The 21430-nt window shown below is 35.4% G+C and overlaps 1 long non-coding RNA gene across 1 annotated transcript; it reads right to left on the bottom strand.

Moving 5' to 3' along the window:
- Positions 1–716: 716 nt before the first annotated feature.
- LOC128265603 (uncharacterized) lies at positions 717–16056 on the bottom strand. Its single transcript, XR_008268893.1, has 3 exons — positions 15989–16056; positions 992–1141; positions 717–913 (listed from the first exon to the last, which is right to left on the bottom strand). It is a non-coding gene; the product is annotated as an uncharacterized LOC128265603 (long non-coding RNA).
- Positions 16057–21430: the final 5374 nt, after the last annotated feature.

Raw genomic sequence — 21430 nt, forward strand, 5'->3', positions numbered from 1 at the left:
AAAGGAGTCATTTCCTATAAAGAATATATATTCTTGATCAGCATCACTAGGAGAGTCGATCTAGCCATGTCCGTCCTGTCTGTCCGTTCGTTTCTACGCAAACTAGTCTCTCAGTTTTAAAGCTATCTGCATGAAACTTTCCCAAAAGTTGTCTTTTTATTGCAGATAGTACATAAGTAAGAACGAGCCGGATCGGACGACTATAGCATTTAGCTCCCAAAGAATCATTCGGAAAAAAACATGAAAAAATTAAAGGTTTGCTGTTTTTTAATTTTTTTTTCTTAGTTCTTCGACATATAGTAATGGTTAAATATTTTGGAATTACGGTCTAAATTTCATCAAAATTAGATTTGACAGTTCAAAATAAACTTTTAATTTTGTTCAAATCGGAAAACGATATCATAAAGCTGCCATAGGAACTATCGAAGACTTGAGCTGCAAATCATCATAGCTTCAATTTTTTAAAACACATGCGCAAGGAAATCATAATTTTAATGTTTTCAATAATATTTAATTTTTGCAATAGCTGCAAGGGCATATGAACTTCGGCGTGCCGAAGTTAAGTTTTTTTCTTGTTTTCATTCTCATAAATCTCTATATGCAAAACTTATAAATTTACCTCGTCGTATATATTTTAATCCGTTCATTTAACACACACAATCAAAATAATTCAACTCAATATTTTATTTTATTTATTTATTAACAACTTATATGTGTGTATTGATAAATACACTGAGTATAGTGTGTGTTCGATAACAGGCGCACAGAGTTACAATACCCAATATGAGTGTTTTGCTTGTAAATGCCTTCCCCAAACAATAATTTTTTCTAGTACCCAATAATGTTACAGCATAGCGTTGCAAATTTACCTATACATTAAATATCCATTTATCATTTGTTACTGTGTTTTAAACTGAAAGTATATTAAAAGAATTAATATTAATAATTAATTAATTGACTGCTATTAAAAAAAATATTCAAAAATACACACATATGTTTGTAGGAAGTGTTTTAAAGATTTGTTTGTCATAGCCTCTCAATCATCAGGTTGGGTTACGGTAGTCGCCCTTGTCTGTCACGGCGAAGATCCCATAGGTCCCCCGATAGCTGTCTGCGGAGAAGTCGTCTATATTTGGCACTCCTGAAATAAAATACGCTTTTTAACAAACAATTTTTTTAGTTTTTAAAATATTTTGAAATTTATTTATAAAAATAATATATATTTGCCCAGAAAATTGACTTTTTTTTATAACTTATCTTTGGTGTAGGCTTTCTACGATTACTATGGTATATTCGGTCACTTTCGAAAAAAGTGTTTTGGTGTATGTTTGCGTTCGTCTGTGTGACCTGTGCGTGCCAACAAAGTTCAGTTCCGCTTCATATGCACCTATTCTTAATGAGATGCACAGCTCTCTATGTATGTAAAATTATTTTATTATTTTCCTGGATGATGTCTTGATCAAGCCTCTTCATTTCTCTTCTTGCCACAGCAAGAAAATACACTTTTGCAGTCGCTTATTCCGCAGTGGTCTTTTAAAACAGTTTTGCTGTGAGCGCTCAATCGAAAATGTCTCAATGAGTTTTTGAGTTTAGTTGGGAGATTATTACTCATATTTTTAATTTATAAATGGTTATTATTCTTTCAATAAAACTAACTAACTACATGAGTTTAGTTATTATGATTTTCTCTTAACTAACGATTATGTTATTAATAGCATATTTTATTATTTAAATTTTTGGTTACAGCTATAAGTAAAGCTTCTTTAGTAAACTATCAATTAAAAATAAAAAAGAAAAGCTCTATTCAAAAAACTACCGAAAACCTCATGAGAGTTTGTTCTAGGCAATCAGATCTTGTCTGGCATCTTTATTGTAGCGCTCTTATTAATATATGTATATAACCCGTCTATCTCTTTTTACCTTTGTTGTTCTATGCGATAATCGCGATGTAGCAATTTCCTAAACATCAGCCTTATCTAAGTCTTCAGTCAGCTCTTGTTGCGATCGGTCGTACTTTGTGTAATTCCGAATCTGCCGCTACTCAGCTACGTAGCTTCGATGCCATCCGTTGCCCATCAGTTAGTCGCCGCGTGTACCACACTGTGTGGCTTGATTTGCAACCGGATGTTTAAAAGATTCTAAAATACAAGCGGGCCCCGTGCGCCTCATCATTCCCGACAAAAATATCGAAAAATGCACAAAATTGGGTTCGCCGAACCCAACCGATCGACGAAACGCATATTTCTCTTTCTACTTTTCGAAAAAGACCAAAGCGTACGACAAATCAGTCTCTCCCGCGCCCCACATCTTGCAGAACACCCCTTGGCACTTTCAGTCGCCAATTACTCCGCAAAAAATGGTCAAGACAATGCAGTTAAGCATAAACACGTCAGCTTGATCAACATCAACCAGCCCTGTTACGACGGTGAGTTCAGCCCTTACAACAACAACTACAACAACAAGTTCGGCAACAGCGTCGGTTTCACATTGTATCCATACTACAAATGCCGGCTTGGCCATTTTGTTTGTAGCCCTAAGCTACAAACTGGTATGAATAGGTATGTATATGTAAAGCGAAAGCTTAGCCCGCAACCCAAAACAAACGAAAGCGTTTCGAAATTGGCCAAAATCAATATACGTTTTTTTTTGAGCGCTCCGAATTTTTCTTGTTTTCGAAAACCCATCGGTTAGATATATCAAAATTGATACTAATCTTTCACCTAGTATATAAACATTAATATTTCCGTTCGCCTCGCGAGTGTAGTGATTTATATTACCTATGTATTTAATCTTTTGTGTTTTTTTCCGAGGTTTTGTGATTTTGCAGTTTCTATTTTGTGCTTTTTCCGTCCACTTCCTTGTGTTGTTTTTGGTGTTGAACAATCCGTAAAGAGAGCCCCAGCCAGGGACTGTGGCTTTACAACCATATAATCCACAAAACCCAACACTTTTTCCTTTTCATCCCATGATATTGTGTTTACAGAATCCTGGTTCAAGCCGGAGATTTTTAGCTCCGAAGTTTCCCCGGGTAAGTACACAATTTATTAGCTTGATCGTCCTTTCAGACGAGGAGGAGAAGTCTTGAGACAAACTTTGGTCACTTAAATACTTGTATATCTGGTTTTGGCTGGTCCGAACTTTATTCATGCGCTAACATGGCTGAGGCCCTTAATATATTTTTTACACGTATTGAACTCCTTCTTCCAAAAGTGTGTTCCGTTACGCTATCCGTCTAACTCCATTAAACCTTCAGGGTTTCATAAAGAGTTTTCACGTCTAACAAAAGTTAAGTCCAGACTTTATAATAAATATAAAGCGTGTGGTTCGCAAACCGCCTTTTCCAAATACCTAAGTGCTCTGTCGAATTTTACTTGTTGTGTGATCCAGTTTTCAAAAGATCCAAAACAGTTTTATAATTTTTTTTAGCACTAAGCGTAAATCCGCCTCTTACCCAGCATCGCCAGCGACTTAAAATTCCACGGCAAACACTAATTAGGAAATTGTCGATCTTTTTGCACAGTTTTTCCAAAAGACATATTCAGTTTCGTCCAGTACACATCAATCTTATTCACATGTCCAAGTCTAACTTAATTTTTTTTCCGAATTTAAGTGAAAGCTCCGTTTTAGTTGATCTGCAAAGGGTTAAGCCAGTCTACTCACCAGGTCCTGACGGTATCTCAGGCTGTGTGCTTACATACTGCGCAGAGACCCTGTGCAGACCACTACATAAATTGATTACCCTAACCATAAAACCTCGGACTATGACTCTGACCTCTGACCTCACCTTCATAAAAAGGAAAATAAATCTAATAAACTTTAGTAAAACGTTTGATTCTATAAATCACTCCCCTATTGTACGTACGTTGGACCCATTAGGGTTTTGAGTTATCTTAGTGGTAGGACACAAAGATTCCTCTTTAAAAGCTCTGTTTCTAAAATGATCCAAGTTACTTCAGGCGTCCCACAAGAGAGCCACCTGGATCTACTTCTTTTTACCTTATTTACTAACGATCGCCCCCAAGTTTTGACAAGGTCGAGTGTCCTCATGTTCGCAGATGACGTCAAGTTATGCTTTCACCATAGCGAAATTTCCCTCTGATCTGATTTACAAACTGACCTTAATGCTTTTCAGACATGGTGTTCTATAAATCGATTGGACTAAATGCAATGTAATAAAATGTTTATCGGGTCAACCCATAATATGCCACGTATAAGTTAGGTGGTTGTGAGTTGACTAGAATTTGGTAAGATGACGTCCTTTTGGACCCAAAACATAAGTTTTCTTACCATATTACTTAAATGGTAAGAAAACCAGGGTAGTGCTTCGATTTCACAATGGTGGTCTTTGGAGTTTAATAATCCCTATGTCACAAAGTCTTTGTTTGCTTCATTAGTTCATCCAATTCTGAATAGAGTCGGAGCAAAATAATTTTTTTAATATTTGCTCTACGAGGACTTAATTGGGATGCAAACCTAACCTTAAGATCTTACCCTAGAAGATTTCTTCCAATTAGTTTCCCAACTTTAGCTTATCGTAGAAAGATGATTGATATAACTTTGATTCGTAAACTTTTTCACGGAGAAGTGTAGAGTAACAAGTTACTGGGTCTCTGTGCCTAAACGAATTTCTAGGAACTATATTCCTCTTATTTTAAAACATTGCCGATCAAACTATGATATGCATTAACCTTGTAGAGTACTATGCAATGACTATAATAAACTCTATCACATAATTTCTACTACCGACTCTTTACCAATTTTGAAAGCATTAATCGTATCTTACTTTGCACGAAACTAGTAGTAGTAGTATTTTGTTTCGTATGCATTTTGAATTAGTTCCTTTCCTTCTACTTATCGTTTTGAACAACCCCCTGGGGCGCTTAGCAAGCATTGCTTGGTGTCGTAAGGGCCACTTGTTTGTACTGACCATAGTTCATCAACGTCCAATATAATTATTATTGCTTTTGGATTTGGAAAAATTTAGGTCCAGTCCATTTTCTTTTGCCAAGACTCTTATTCAAGTTCAAAAATACAAGTGGATATACAATTGTTTATTTCTATGTACTGGCGACTTACATACATATGAACGTCATCGGCGTACAAGTTATTTGGTAGATCTATAATGTATAGGAAAACAAAAAGGGTAGACCCCAGTAGACGCCCAAGTAGACTTTAGAAAACTGGACATTCTTGATCAAATAAAAAGGACTTTATAAGACTTCTTGGGGAGGCTGAAAAACTATGCAATTTAATTACCTTAAAATAGAGTAAGTTATGATTTACTGAGTCGAAAGCTCATAAGGATCAGTTAAGGTTCAATTAGTGACGTAGCTTTTATACACATTTTGTTTTGAGATGTATAGCTTAAATACTTTAGCCAAAAGGGGCAATATAGCAATATACCGATAAAATTTGCGAACTGGCAGGATTTTGACTTGATTGACATTATAAGTTGGTATGTGGGTAAGGGCATTCCAAGGAATCAAGAATTTTGATTATTTAGATTTATAGCATTCTGTTTGATCATAACTAAAAATAGAAGGACGTCCCACGGACTGAAACGGAAAAAATAAAAAACGTTATAGCAGTATGGAATAACATTTAGGTAATTATTGCTGTAGCCTCAAGTAAATTAGATTTCACATTTTTTTCGTTAAGGTTAGTTGGTCTTATTGATCTTCTTAGACCTGCCTGGGACTCCAGCTGCAGCTGCTTTACGCCCATTACTCCTTAGTTTTTTGATTGAATAACATTTCTTTAACCTTTTTTATCTAGTATAAGCCTGTTCTCTTCCTCGCAAAATTTCTTTGATATCGAAAACCAGGGATGCTAATTCGGTCTAAAAGTCTTTGTTTTTACCTCGTATGGAATAACACCAAGAGTATTGTAAATGTGGGACAAGTCACACAGTTCGATTTCAGAAACAAATTTTTCATAGTTCACATAATTAAAGGGCGTATATTTAACCTTATCACTATTTCCAAACACAAAGAAAATATGAAGGAAGGTCCTGAGATCTGGTAAGACAACACTAACAAAAAACAAACCGAGTATCGCATATGTTAGAAGAATAAGGTTCTCTTTTGTTTGAAGCATAAAACTCCAAAAAAAAGGTTAATTTGAAAGTCGCCCGCTACAATTACATAAGATTAGGCTGAAGAAGTCTCTGTTATTAGCTCAAGTAGATTTTAGATATAAGTATTTGCATTAGGCCTGCATATACAGCCGAGCAGTTTTCTTCTTCCGAGCTTAGTATTCAGTACTTCAACAAAAATATTTTCAATTTGAGTTTTATTAGCATGCTTGCACACTAGCTTACAACTAAAACGTTTGCTTACATAAACTGCAACACCACCTGGATTTCCTACGCGATCAGATATTAATAATGCATAGTCTTTATAAGCAAGCAGGACTCATAAATAAACCAGGTCTCGGACACACAAATGTTGTCGACTTTTGATTCTACAAATATCTGTCATCAATTTTTCTGTATAAGACCTGTGCATTTATGTGTACTATATTCAAACCATTTCTAAATCGGCGTAAAACCTGTCAGCAATTAATAAACTGTAACGGACTGACTTTGTTTATTCTTCTCGCTACGAATATCGTGCGGCTAGCTCAGAAGATTTATGTGTTCGTCCCACCAAATTTATATACCCGTGACCGCCTAATTGACCAGCAAGAACGCACAGAAAGTTGGGGTATACAAAAGTATATTTATTTGCCGACTTGACCCTCGCCCTGGTGCTGCTTATTACAAATACATATGTAACTTTATCGCTTTTTTCGTCGGTCCCATATCAGCACTCTCCTTCCCACTTTGATGCTCTGGGTGGTACACATGCAAACATATAAGACAAATATAAAAACACACACACATATTTACTCAATCTTTTTGTCCACTTGTTCTCCGCTCATTTTTCTCATGACTGGCCAGATCTGCCACACCAAACGAAATGACCGAATGAAGATTGAGCGTCAAAAACCATTCGGATCTTTCGTCTAAGCTGGGCAACGCGAAACCTGACCACTTGTGCAATTTACACTTATTCACTCAATTTAAAACAAAAAATGGCAATGAATAACAATCTCCTTATGCCATTTCACTCGCACAAACTCAACCCGTTGTGACCTTTCCACTCACTCAATTCTATTCTATTCGAATACATTCTATTCTCTTACAATATGAGTAAAGTCATGCAGACTTTAAATTGGCCATAGCTATAGAAATATTGAGAGGAACAGATGACTCAGAAGATATAACTATACCCGTGGTTATAATCTGAACAAAAAAATCAAAACGTATTGTGAGAGTCGAAACTAGACTTATTGACAGGAATACAGGTCGGAATTGTCTAGTAGTTCTAAGAGGAACGCAAAAATTAATATAACTTAGTAAGGAACTAGAGTCAACTTGAATAAGTTTGAATATAAACACAACAACTTTGCATGTTCTCCGGTCATGCAAGGTGGGCAAGCCCGAAAGACGGAGACTGTTATTGTAGGATCGCAGGAGAAGATGTAGATTCCAGTTTAGTCCTCTCAAGGCAAACAGTAGGAATTGTTTCTGAACTCATTCAATAAGGCCCTGATCATTCCATTTTAGGTTGATCATACACAAGAACAATATTCGAGTAATGTAAGCAATATTCGAAAAAGTGAAGTATAAAAAACACAAGTGGTGTAAAAATCGTTAAACTCTTTAGACCAACGTTTATTATTATTATTAATATCGGGGTGTTCAGTGTACCGCGACCTGTAAGATCTATTGTACCCCCATTCAGAGCCTACAGCTCAGATATCAACCCACTTCCTCGAATAAAGTCAAGGAGTTTTAATGGGTTGATTCTTCCTAGGAGCTCAGGTGTAAGAGTTCTGGTTCCTAAGTTTTACATCTTATACTTGCTAACGCCGGACAGTCTGCAATGATGTGTCTAGAGGTTTCGTCCTCTATGTCGCAGAATCTGCAAGTTCTACTGCTGGTTACCTAGGTGACTTTTCAGTTCAGTTCAGACCAACGTTAAATTAACGCTGAAACCCCTTTGGCCTTTCCCACTATAATGCTAATAGGGTCTGCAAAACTTAGAATATGGTAAAATAGAACGCCTTAGCCTGATGTTTAAGAAATACGTATTGGCTGGTTTGAGCTCAGAAAATAGTAAGATGCCATTTATCCAGAACGGACGTAACATTGCATTTAGAGCGGCTAGGGTTAGAACATTAATATCACACCAGGATAGTGGTATATTGAAGCAATTTTGCAATCGAATTTACGAATTTTGATGTGGTTACAGATTTTGACATCAGCAGCATACATCAGAGAATTAGACTACAGGTAAATCTATATATATAAAAATCAATACCAAATGCCAAAAAAATTTTTTAAAGAAATTGCCCGCACGTCCAAAATTAAACATAGGTCGACGTACTCGAAATGTTCGGTGCGTGTTGTAACAAAGAATATCACAAGTGCAGTGCGACGCTAACAAAATAGATTTAAAGAATCTCATGTAAGAAATCCAGCAAGCCTACACGAATACGACGTCGATGTGTTCTGTGCTGCATTTGTTTACGACCCTTTTATCGACTATAATGTACAGTGATATATTGGAAAGGTGCATGTTATATGCCCACTTTGTGAAACTGCTAAATTTATGGATGAGACGGCTGGAATGTGTTGCGAAGAGTGAAAAGTGAAATTGCCGGAATTTGAATCGCCTCTTGAATTGTTTATCATAATATCAATTCACCAAAAGGAGTAGTCTCGTATGCACATGCTCAGTTCTTGTCACTGATGATCGAAAATCTTTACTTTTTCGTCTTTTAACAACTAGATATAAAGTGCAAGTTTACAAATCAGCAATAGACTTATTGCTGGGACAGTATTAGTGCGATCGAACCAGACAATTAGCGCCATACACTTACCTTTATCGGTTCTGCAAATCTCCAAAAAACACAAATACAAACAACAACAACAATAATTATGGCATCAAGCAATCGTCTACGAAACAACACAGGCGCCGCAGACGAGCGAATCTTCGATGCCAGCTCCCCTCAAATTTTGAGGCTGCTAAATGTGCAACTCTGGCAACTGGTCGAATTTATGTTCTATTACGCCAACTGTCAACATCACAATCATTTTAACCTGAAAGTATAAGACTATTGGTTTCGAAAACTATCCTTGTTCCGGCTTAGTTTAATGGTGTGGAGTGTTTGGTCATTGTGATTCACAAGACATGCAAAAAAAAAATGTTGTTGCTTATAATATATTATAGTCAAATACGTGTTTAACCTTCGTCACTTGGACATTAGTGATAAAGATTCTCGGCCTGAATCAAGTTAATGGATTGATCTCATGTCTCTTCTATACGTGCAAAAATTATAACTACTATGGAACCCTCATATTTGTTTAACAAGTTTACTCCATCCATTTCGGAAATGACAAATAATTTTTTGCTTCCAAAGTTTAAAGGCTTAAATTCAAAAAGACAATTTCTGATAAACAAACTACCTCACAGTATTAAGTCAATTAGGAGCGCAAATAAGTTTTTGGTAAAAATTAAAGAATTTCTCGATAATCAAACATAGTAATTAATTACAAAACATGAACAATTATTATTAAAGCAAAGAAAAAAAAAGATAAAAATACATAAATAGGCATGAGACAATATTAGAATTTATAATAATGTCATTAATCATAATTTTTAATAGTTATTCTGAATCTTTTTTATTAATAAATAATGTATTAAATAACTATAGCCATAGTTTAAACATATGTTATATAATGAAATGATGAACTAGTTATTATGATTAATATCAATATTTTATGAAACACCTGTAGTGACTAGCGCTATAATTATAAGTTTTTTAAATTGTTGCGCTAGGCTAATAAATTTCTAGTTACAAAATTACAAAACGTGTAATGGTACACGACTGGCAATAAAGAAGCTGATGCCAAATTTGATTAAAGCAACTATTACACTGCATAACAGTGTTTTTGGTGCAGGCTTAAGGGCACTAAATTATGTGAATAGAGCTATATCTAAGCATATCTGAATGCTTAGTTTTCGTTTCTAACGCGTGGTATTTGTGATATCGCGGTTTGAAAAAATAACAACATTTTAAGTTTAAATTTAAGATATCTTCGAGAGTGTGTGCTGTAAATCATTGGGACTCTTAAAATTAAATTGCTTGGATGTCATTGCTTATATTTGTACGGAATTTTTCATCATATCTTAAGTAAAACTCAAGTTATGAATATTTTAATGGATGTGTTCACCTCTTTTTACAAGGAAGTGTATGTGGTGAACAGCAGTACTTGAAAAACTGGAGTAAGTTTCATTTGATATGGTTTTGCTTCTTCTTCTGCTCCACGAAGAAGCAAGAGTCGCAGTCGAAGCAAATGCAAAAATCAAAAAGCGAGAAAAATCAGAAAGCAGCAACAGTCGCTGTTGTTCATTTCATTGCTTGCTGCTTTGCTGTTGCCTACAGTTATCAGCGTAAGTCGGAGCTGCGGCAGGCATCGACTTTCGGAAGTCGTCGGAAGTCGCAGTCGGGTAAGTTAATGCGTTCGACTGTTGGATGACTTTGCATTTTGTCGCTTTTGTTTTGTTTTTGCAGCAGAAGCAGAAGCAAAAGCTCATTTACGACTTTTGCTACTTCGACTGCAGTTTTTTAAACACTGGTTTTAAGAACGCTGCCACTTACGCAACCTTGAGATCCCTAACATCCAGCTTTAGGGATAAGTATTGAAACAGGAACAGAGTTAAAGGAAAATTTCGAAAAGTCTGTTAAACGAGTCCACTGCTTTCTTAAGACAAACTTTGGTCGCTTAAATTCTTGTATATCTGGCTTTGACTGTATATTTTAACTCATTCTTCTTCAGTTACACTATTCGTCTAACTCCAGTTAACCTCCATGATTTACTTAAGTGCTCTGTCGGATTTTACCGTGCTTAATGGCTTATTAACTCGTGTTTTAAATCCTTGTAGGATCCAGATTTCACAAGATCCAAAACAGTTTAATCCACCTCTTACCCATCATCGCTATCGTTTATAAATTCCAAGGCAAACACTGATCAGAGAATGGCCGATCTTTTTGCGCATTTTTACAAACGACGTTTTCAGCTTCTTCCCGTCAAAAGTAGTCTTATTAATATGCGAATCATTTTTTGCAGGCATTTAAGTGAAAACTCCGTTACAACAATAAGTAAAAATACAAACTGGGGTATGACCTCAATACCCGCTGTTTACTGTTCTCTGCGATTTTCTGTCACCGAAAACCAATTTTTTCAATTCTTTAATTCATTAAGGGACCGGTTCCTAGCAGCAGGTGGTGATCTCGCCTTCTAAGCCCGAAAGGCAGACAGCTATATAGCGCGATTATCCAGCAAAGCAACAAACTGTATTTATTCTCGCCAGGAAGCCAAATAAGTTTGTATTTAAAGAAAAGCATGGTACCATTAAACAAGTCAACAGAATCACCTCCGAAATTCGAACTGCTTTTGAACACAAAGAGTACTGTTCTGATATCTTTTTATACGTCTCCCAGGCATCAGACAGAGTATGGCCGGAAGGTCTTATCTATAAGCTTCTAAGCTCTTAAGCTCTTAAGTCGTTCAAAGTATCCACTTAAGGCATCATCTTAACTAGCTTCTCATTTACCCTGATTGGAAAAATGGTTATCTGATCGCCGCATAAAACAAAAAAAAAAATTAACAAAAAAATTGTCCACAATTATCACTCAATAACATAATGATACCATCTAATCGCGGAATACACCGTCGCTTAATTCTTACCTCATCAAGAGTTGTTTTCGTTTTATATCAGAAGTTTTTGTTTAAAACTACAGACCTTATAATGCAGAGCTCCAAAACCTAATAAAATAGTGCCTCAATCATGAGTAATACCTGTAGGGCTAGGCTATTAAAAAAACCAGAGCACAGTTTCTAAACTGACATTGCACAGGTAGTGTATCGTCATTTATTGCTTATAAAGTCTTTTTCTTTAAGAAAAATTTCTCAAACTTAATTTTTTCTAACTACTAACCGTAAAACTTAAAAATTAACTCTTCTTATCGAAAAGGATATACAGATATTTGCGGTTACGAGACCAATAATATTAAGTTATTGCTGCATCATCTGCCTTAAAAAAGATTGCCTATTTTTGTAAAATGAATGTGTAATGTCCTTCATAAAAATTTCGACCATGATGAAATATTGAACTAAATAAACTGCATCTTTTGTTTGCAATTCAAATCTGACTTTGTGAAATGATTTTTAAATGAAAGTTGGTTATTATCATATAGGAACGGTCAAATAAACTAGGTCCAAATCTAATTACAACATCTTTTGGTGTGGAATTTCTGCTTTCGGAATATATAAATGGGCAACTCCATTCTTCGTTTTCTGAATATTGTTCTATGGTTGCAGTATTTCAAATTTACCACAAGATTGTGTACAAAAAAATTTCGTATTCCTGTTCCGGAAGGACTTTCCAATAGCAGTCGCAAAAAATCTACGCTGTCTTGCTGTTCCATTCAATTAAAAATTAATGACCGCAAATCCGAAATGTAAACAATTTCTCCTATCATTGATGGGCTTGTAAAACTTTAATAATGAGTATTCATTTTTAATTTAAGCCACGAAGGGCATATAAATTAGTAAATAAATATTCTTAATTCACACATATCCATAGTCCGAAAACTATTATATTATCTCGACTAGTCAGATCGATCTTGAGCGGTGTTAAAAACGACTGAAAAACAAATCTTGGACCGGACTTTGAAGCTCCGAAAGTAAGCGGTTCGCTTCCCGGAAACCGGCCGCCGAGATCCTCCGGTTACATAAAGTACAGCCACCAGGTAGAGTAGAAAGTAAGCAACACCAACGCCCACGCCCCTTTACAGTGCGGAATCCACGAAAATAACTTAATAAGAGTCAAATAAGCAAACATAAAAGCGTTAACAAATCAGGGAATTTCATTAACAACGATTTCTTTATTTTTTATTCTTGCGGTTTGTAACATGTTAGTCTAGTGCAGAAGGCTCAATAAAAGCAATTTATTGACGTCGTAGGTAAATATTTGTATCAGACACATTTTTTTTCTTATTATAAGCATTAAGATTCTGCAGGCCTTCTCTTTATTTATTTCTTAACCGGTTTTACTCTATTATTGCTCAATCATTTGTTTTAATACTTTTTATACCCTTGCAGAGGATATTATAATTTCAGTCAACGCAGTAAAGGAGACCCTATAATGTATATATGTTCTTGGCCAGCATCATCCGTCCGTCCGTCCATTTCTACGCGATAAGGTCCATCAGTTTTTAAGCACGAAACTTCCCCAAAAGTTGTCTTCCTATTGCAGGTAGTAAATAGGTCGGAACGAGCCGGATCGGACGACTATGTCATATAGCTTCCATTTGAACGATCAAATAATTGAAGTGAAAATCATTATATCTTCAACGGTTTTAAATGAGTTCAAATTTTTGCAATAGCTGGAAGGGTATATAAACTTCGGCTTGGCGAAATAATAAGCATATTGTATTTGCTGGCTTTATAATTCCATACGTCCATCATATAGGTAGAACCCATGCTACATGTGAGCGGCATCTATTTTTCGTGTGCCACTTGGGCAGCCGTTTCCTATTTAAAAGTTCAATGAATTTCCATCTGGTGTGAATTCAATAAATTGTGGTATGTTTTTTATTAATATGCCTTGATTTAATGTGTACTCGTATTATATTGGGGCTTTGTCTTAATTATTGCGTGTTAATAATCCCGTCTTTATTTTCTACTTCTGCTTAATAACTGTGTGTATTAATAAGTTCCGTATTGATAATATAATAAACACTTCTTCGGAAAGATATGGAAAGTTAGCCAGGCCACCGCTACATATTTTAGGGAACACCACGTTTTTTGCAGTAGGCATTCTTTCTCAACTCTATATAACTTTTTATTTGAATTAATATTTAGTGTTTTATGTTCTTAATACTTGTTAATTTTTTACCGATTTTTATGTTAAAGTAACATGCAATCTTGTTCCTTTTAGACCAAGAAGTTGATACTTTTGTTTTAAAATGAATGAACCACGTCTGTCAAGTGTAACAGGATATTCTGCTTCATGACGTCTATTCCGATATCGATTGCAAACTAGGCTATTAAAATAGGCTGTGCATGGGCCCGCCCGCCAATGATTTACACATTTTTTGTCCTGAAAAAAATTACCTTTGATATGCTGTGTTTGTGCTTTTTTGATGCCGGATGGATGTTCCTTCACAGATGATTACCGAAAAAATATGTTTTTATATCTGTAGTTTCCATCATTATCAGCGAACCAAAAAATTATTACGTATTTTTGAAAATCCTTTATAATTTCATAATCTGAAACCGTTTAGCGACTATCAATTTGCTGTTTTCAATTCAAAGAATAAATAAATATTGAAACATTTTTGAAATGAACTGGTGTAAGATCCAAAATCAACGAAGACAGTGATGAAGACTAATTAATACTCAATTTATTTAAAACATTAATGTATAACTTCTGCAGTTTTTTATTTTTCTAATACTGTTTCACCACTTTCAAAAATTTGTATATGGTGTTTATGGCAATTAGTCACACAATTTGTAAAAAATTGGAGGCGTTGTCTAATCAAATAATAATACATCACATTTTTTTTTAAATTTTTTTGGTGGCTTGAAACTTTTGAATCGTGGTTAAAATCCGAAGATTGGCTGATACAGCAGGTTAGGTCAAAATTATTTGGCTTCAAAAAAGTTTTCTTCAAAAGAAAAGTAGATATGTCATATGATATATTTTTTAGTTGCTGCAAACTACTCGCCTCACATTTGGTCAATTTGTCTGAAAACTTGGAATTACTCTCTTTACGTGTTCATCTGCTATCCCTCATTTAACATTTTTCGAAACCGCCAGGCCTTTTGAGGGACAATTTCTGCTAAAACTTCTTCGTATTCCCAACCCATTATGCACAACCATCGACTGTTTAGTGAGAGATTCGCAAAACACCCGGGTTGGCTCCCGCTGCATTCAGCTCACTCACGAGTGGCTCGGGTTTTCGTCTTCGCCACCCCCTTTTTGCGAGCTTCGTTCAGATTCCAGTGCACTGATTGTCAACACCCCTCCCCGATATTACTAAAGCTGTTGGATCTGCGGTCTTAACTATGACGATCTCTACAAATCAATGCTCTTCTCAATTTTGCATCTTCGTTCAAAATGCATTACCACATCGTACGCCATTATGTCAGTGTCAGTCTGTATGTCAATAACACTGGTACAAACTTAAATAGACATAATCCTTCACGGATCAAACCTTGATTTTTCTGGTACAGATGGACTCCCTGATTTAGGCGTTACTCAACACGGCATATGGATTTGCTGACCATGAATTGCAATCAAGTTCTCCTTTAGCTTTACCAGTTTATTCAATCGGGCCTTCTTTTTAATTGGAAATTCATCCGTCTGCGCCTTCTACAACCATCAATTATTCCATACTGGGAATATATTTTCAAAATATTTCTGGTATGTGAGCCAAGGCTGCTCCTTTATATCTGGCGACATTGCAATGCAACTACGACGGAATTATTGTCTGGAATTATTTGTCGACCCTTTATCTTTTCAAGTCTACTGAAAAAAATATGGATTGTATTCAAACCCAATACTTAGAGGTGGTGGCGTCATTGTTGTTCGAGCCGGTGCTCGAATTTCATACCGATCAGCTAGCAACAATAACAAAAGCTGAATCAATTTTATTTTTACATATTACATGATTAATAATTTGCATCATATTGTCCATTTGAATTTTCTTTGAACTCTTTTTTTTAAATCCTCTTCCATTAAGAATGTGAAGTTATAATTTAAAGTTAACTCAGGCTATTGGTTAAAATGTAACTGAACAAAATAACGTTCTAGCTTAAGCTCATTGAAGTTAAATAATTATTACATAAAATTTATAATGTGAGACTTACCCTGCCAAGGGTGTATTTCTTCGTTGGGGCAATTTGCAACAGCGTTGGCTCCGGTGCTTCAGCAATCTGTAAGATTTATAAATAGGCAAATATATAAGTTGACATATTCTTACCTGCATTTTTTTTTTACAAGCGTACAGCCTCTGGGGGAAGAGCGTCATATTTCCGATTGGGAAATCGCCTGCATTATTTCCTTTGGACTGATAAATTCGACATTAACACAGACACTTAAAACTATAAAGAAAACTTTTAAGGAATATACTTCCGATAATTTTTAGAGAGAAATTGAATCATTTTTTCTCTCTTTTATTTTTTCTAAGCTTTGAGACCAATTGCTTCCCAATTTTTTTTTTTGCTATTTTAGTTTTGTTATTTCATTGTTAAGGTTTCACCCCAACGCTACAAGATAAAAAATTTACAAATCAGCACCTAGTTACAAAGAAATCCGCAGTAACCTGGAAGCAGATTTGAAATCTTTCTTATAAAAGAATGAACTTTTTTTTATTTATTTATATTTCCTAGCGCGGCAACTGAGTACTTATATTTAGTGCGCTGGTCACAATGAATGACATACAAAAATATAACTTTTAACTTATAACTACTTTTGTTAACTGTTAACCTTAGATATTTTTTAAATTTCATTATTATTTTATTTATTTTATATTTTTATTATTTTTAAAAATTTTTTTTTATATATATATATTTTTGTTTTTAATTTTTGTAGTGTGTCAATACCGCATGTTTAAATTATAGAACACTCTTAATTGTTTCGAGGCGATGTGGTAGCTCACTCCAAAAACGTACAGCCTAGACACAGAACTGATTTTCAGAGACTGATAGTCTATATCTGCGACATATTACATTATTTGTCCTTCGGAAAGAATTAAAAATCAGTTCTTCATACAAATAGTTAGGCTCCTTGGTATTTAAAATTTTATGAAGGAGCGATAATGCGATAACGTTCGGAGGTAAATCAATGAAAATATTTTCTGCCGCACCAAAAAAGATAGCAAATCCTCTTAATTAAGGGTGGTAATTAATGGATCGGCTGCATCTTCATCTTGTGTCTCATTAAATGACTTTCGTTCGGTTTCGCGCATTTCCCGTGACCCTTACAGGTGTAGTTTGAAAATGGACCGGTGTGTATCGTGTGATACGTGTTGCGCCTCCTGATTCCATGCATCAGTGTATCTTTTGGCGGTAACCCTAACCCAAGATATTCAGCCAGAACCTTATTTAGCTATACGAGCAATGCGTCAGCTAGCGGTTGTGGAATCCGCCTTTCCCTTGGGTGCTGCCGTAGTCCTTCGAAATTTTTATTTATGGATGCAACTCAGCGCTAGAGGTCTTGAATCAGACTTCTGGTCTTCTTAAGAGTGGAAATTTTTAAATTGCACCAATTCATCGGAGGTGATGTGCCATATTTTCGAAGTTTGAAATTTGATGATGGAATGGACAAAGACTCTTGGACTGGTCTGGGAACCAAATAGAGATAGGTTTTTGTTCATGTGGATGTGGACGTAACACTAAGCGTTCGGTATTGTCAGCCATAGCAAGGTGTAACGACCCACTAGGGCTAGGCGGGTCCAAAGGGAGCTTCACCATAGGAAGTGTTGAAGTCAAGTTTATGGATGCGTGGGCCATTTTTTAAACATCAGGAGAAGAGAATGTTGCCTAAGCCGTGTCTTCCAAATACAGCCTTCCTGAGACATGTTACAAAGTACTGCCGGCCTCCGACTGTTCAGATATGTATCTTGGATCAATGCAACGAATTTTTGGATACGTATAGGATACGATCACTTGATCTTACTTCGGATAATGTTTGCCGAGGGACTAATATATTAATTCGAATAACTCAGAAGGCACAGTTGGTTCCATAGTAAAAGGCCCTGCAAAAGGAAAAAACTGTAGAACCCTCAAGCAGCTTGTCTTCATTTTAACCCTTTCAAGATGAACATGGAGTTATTCGTCTAGGCGGTCGACTTCGAAACTCCAAATTTGAGAATCATCCAATAACACCAATATCATTACTTACTTTCAATGAAGGCAGCATCAAGCAGGCCCGCAATCGCTGCTTGCCCTAATTCGATATGTGGACTAAAGACTGTTGCGCGTGCACTCCGAAAATCGTCGTCTCGTCAAGCACATTATGGCCGATTTGCCGAAAGAGCGCGTTCGGATGCTCCCCGGTAACTGGGTTACAGTGGCCCCTTTTACTATAAGCCAAAATTTCGTAAAAAGGCACCACAAATATGCTATATAAGCGTCTTCATTTGTTTTGCCACCAAGGCGTCACGGATTTTTTAACTGCTGCATTTCTAAGAGCTCTCAAGCGCTTTTTTTTTCTTTCAAGGATCTCCACGCTGCAATTGGTCTGACAATGCGACTAATTTCGTAGGAGCTAAGAATGAGATGGATTCATTACGGCAACTATTCGGATTGCCTGGCAAGAATAGGCGTTTTATACCTCCTCGCTTACCTTATTTCGGATGGTTACGGGAGGCAGCCGCAAAAATGCTAAGCACCTTGGTTTTGTTGAGCTCCACACTATGGTATGTCATTTATTTGTTAATTTTTAGGGAAATAAAAACCAATAAATTTATAGAAGTCAAAACATACTTTTTCAAGTTTTGTTAAATAGTGCCATGACTTTTTAAAAAGGGGAGAAAAAAGAGTAGTAGATAATGTCAAAAATATTGCTATTAATGAAATTAAAAATGTAATTATATATTTTTATAAAATGGTTTTAAAAAGAAATACCCAAATAGTACATTAGATTTCAAGAAAAAAAATTGTAGCCATTGAAGAAACATTTTGGTGATTCCAGTTTGTTTGATGGATTATAAGTTTGCATTAAACTTTACTCAGGGTCACCAAATTATTATAGAAAAGTAAAAGTTCGTGGAAATTTCAAAGAGTTTTGTTTTGTATTCCAGTGTTATTAATCAATTGTTGTCGAAAAAGCTCGACAGCTCATAACAGAAGAAAAGAAAATTGACTGCAAGTTAATATTTTACATGCGTGTAGAGATTTCATTTTCCTGTTTTTAAAAATACCAATCACAATTGTAAGTCAAATTTTGTAATTTATTGAATTTTTTTCTGAAAATTCTAAAAGTAACGGGTCATAAGCCGGAAACTAAAAATATAACATACATAAAAATATTTCGTAATAAAGAAATGTACAGAAAATGTTTTTTTTTACCAACACATTTCTCCATTTCCAGTAGTGCTTAAGAGCTATTTTTAACATTTTAATGTAAGGGCCAAGGCTGGGTTAGATGTTACATAAAAACATACTCATTTAAAATGCCTTTTTACTGCCCGCCTATGCTTAAGTGTACAAAGCATTGGCTCTGCCCCTCAAATTTGTTCAATTTGTAAGCAAATTGTGGCTTGCTTGCGAACTGTTCAGAAAAAAATTCTATTCAATACAAATTTTCACTTACAATGGTGTATGATAACTTAAAAAGTTGGAAAAAGCAATCATTATGTTTAAAAGCCTGTTCTATTAAAATATTCATAGCTTTTGTTTTACTTAAGATTTGATAGAAAATTAAATATAAGCAATGTCATCTAGTCTATTTAATTTTAATTTTACTTAATGAAACCCCTACGGAAAAACTGTGCCAGCTGACGTACGGAAGTGTTTTCTGATCGATCTTACGTACAACCGCCTAGTATCGGAATTATCACGCGTTACTATTCTATAATTGGACTTTAACATTGGGTTTGTCTTGCCGATCTATAGCAGTTGCGAGATCAGAATTATAGTCAACTGTATTACATATTATAAAATAATCGCGAAAAAGAAAGCTTAGTCTGTTAACAGCCAAAGTGTTATTGTAGGCCCGAATTTGGACAAAATCATCATGTTTTTCTTTCCCAACGGGATTCATTGCATTAGCGTATCCTCTGGAAATGAAGTGATTCCTTTAAAAACAAGTTATTTGATCAATTAACTAATAAAATCACCCGCCGATTTCGCGCGGTTTTGTGTTAGTTTCCGAGAACCACGGTATTTCAAGTAAGTATGAACTTAATTTAAAGGAGAGGCAGTTTTGAATGTTTTGTGCAGCCCACTGAAACCCAAAAGTATGCTGCATCTTCACATACTCAAAAAATACATACGCAATATAATAATGCATACACTGAAGAGTTGTTTGGTGTCATCATAAAGCATTTTAAAAACAAGAAGGAAAGCAAACTTCGGCAAGCCGAAGTTCATATACTCTTGCAGCTATTGCATTAATTAAATACTTTTGAAAACATTTAAATTATGATTTACTTGAGAATGTGCTAAAAAAAAACATTGAAACTATGATGATTTGCAGCTCAATTATTAGATAGTTATTTTATATATTTTTATTATATCTATGGGAGCTATATGCTATAGACGTCCGATTTTGATAAAATTTATACCATAGTTCTGAAATAATTAAACATTGCTATATGTCGAAGAACTAAACAAAAAATTAAAAAACAGAAAAGTTATAATTTTTTTCATTTATTTTTCCGATTGTTCCTATGGGAGCTATATGCTATAGTCGTCCGATTTTGATGAAATTAAAACCGTAATTCTGAAATATTAAACCATTACTATATCTCGAAGAACTAAACAAAAAATTAAAAAACAGCAAAGTTATAATTTTTTTTCATTTATTTTTCCGATTGTTCCTATGGGAGCTATATGCTTTAGTCGTCCGATCCGGCTCGTTCCGACTTATATACTACCTGCAATAGAAAGACAACTTTTGTTAAAGTTTCATGCAGATAGCTATAAAACTGAGAGACTAGTTTGCATATAAACGGACGGACAGACGGACAGACGGACGGACAGACGGACATGGCTAGATCGACTCTACTAGTGATGCTGATCAAGAATATATATACTTTATAGGGTCGGAAACGTCTCCTTCACTGCGTTGCAAACTTCTGACTGAAATTATAATACCCTCTGCAAGGGTATAATTACAAAAATTAAAAATTGTTTTTTTTTATAACTTTTAATGATGCAGATGGAAAGAAGACTAAAAAATATATAAATTTTTGTTGGGACGTTTATTATACTAATATTAGCAGCAAGGGCACCAAAAGATGGCATTTTTAAAAGTTGGTAAATCTTAAACCACTTAAAATTTTTTAATGGTTTAATTTTTTTGATTTGTTCTATCTTAAATCCATTGGTGACACTTGGACCGCTGCTGGAGGCTGGAGATGTACTCCCGAGACCATCGATGCCAAAACCTGTACCTTAGACACGAAACACCTCGCCTCGCATACTTTTTTTGATGCGAATATTTCGATACCGCCCCCTGCTCCTCCAGACGGCCTGGGAACTCCCTCATGTGTCGATCTGGGCTGACGAAGTTGGTGGCGTTGTCGCACCACACCTTCTCCGGAATCCCGCGACGACTCACGAACCTTTGAAATGCCAACAAGA

The sequence above is a fragment of the Drosophila gunungcola genome, unplaced genomic scaffold, assembly GCF_025200985.1.
Source record: "Drosophila gunungcola strain Sukarami unplaced genomic scaffold, Dgunungcola_SK_2 000139F, whole genome shotgun sequence".
Lineage (NCBI taxonomy): Eukaryota > Metazoa > Arthropoda > Insecta > Diptera > Drosophilidae > Drosophila > Drosophila gunungcola.